Source organism: Notamacropus eugenii, chromosome 2 (genome assembly GCF_028372415.1).
Source record: "Notamacropus eugenii isolate mMacEug1 chromosome 2, mMacEug1.pri_v2, whole genome shotgun sequence".
Lineage (NCBI taxonomy): Eukaryota > Metazoa > Chordata > Mammalia > Diprotodontia > Macropodidae > Notamacropus > Notamacropus eugenii.
Window position 1 is genome coordinate 35,645,638 of NC_092873.1, and position 511 is coordinate 35,646,148.

Below are 511 nucleotides of genomic sequence, written 5' to 3' on the forward strand. Positions count from 1 at the left end.
GGATGGGGCCGGGGGCGTGGGCAAGTCAACCCAGACTGGGTCCTGGAGAGGGGGCGGAGCGAGCGGAGTCACGTGCCGGGGGACCCCGCCCCCACCCCCATCCTCGACGCCAGATGTCCGGTATCGGGGTGGGAAGAACGATGGAGGGCGGCCCAGGACAGGGAGGGCACGCCCCCGCCCCGGGACTCAGTTTATACAGGAAGCAACGCTGCGGGGCAAGGGAGGGGCCTCACGGAGCGAATGGAGGAAGCGACGCTAGAAAACAACGGCGACCCCCGGCCTCCAGCCCAGCCGGGAAGGATGGAGCCGGAGCCCGCTACGCTCTATGCGCGCGCACCCGCCGTCCAACCGTGCTCCGCCTTGCCCCTAGAGCCCGCCCGCGCCTCTCGGCCAATCCACTTCGGCCTCCTCGCCACACCTTCGGGCAATGGCCACGCCAGCCAATCAGCGTGGCTGACGTAAACTGGCGCGAGGCGCTGGGGGCGGAGACGGGCGCGGGGCGGGGGCGATG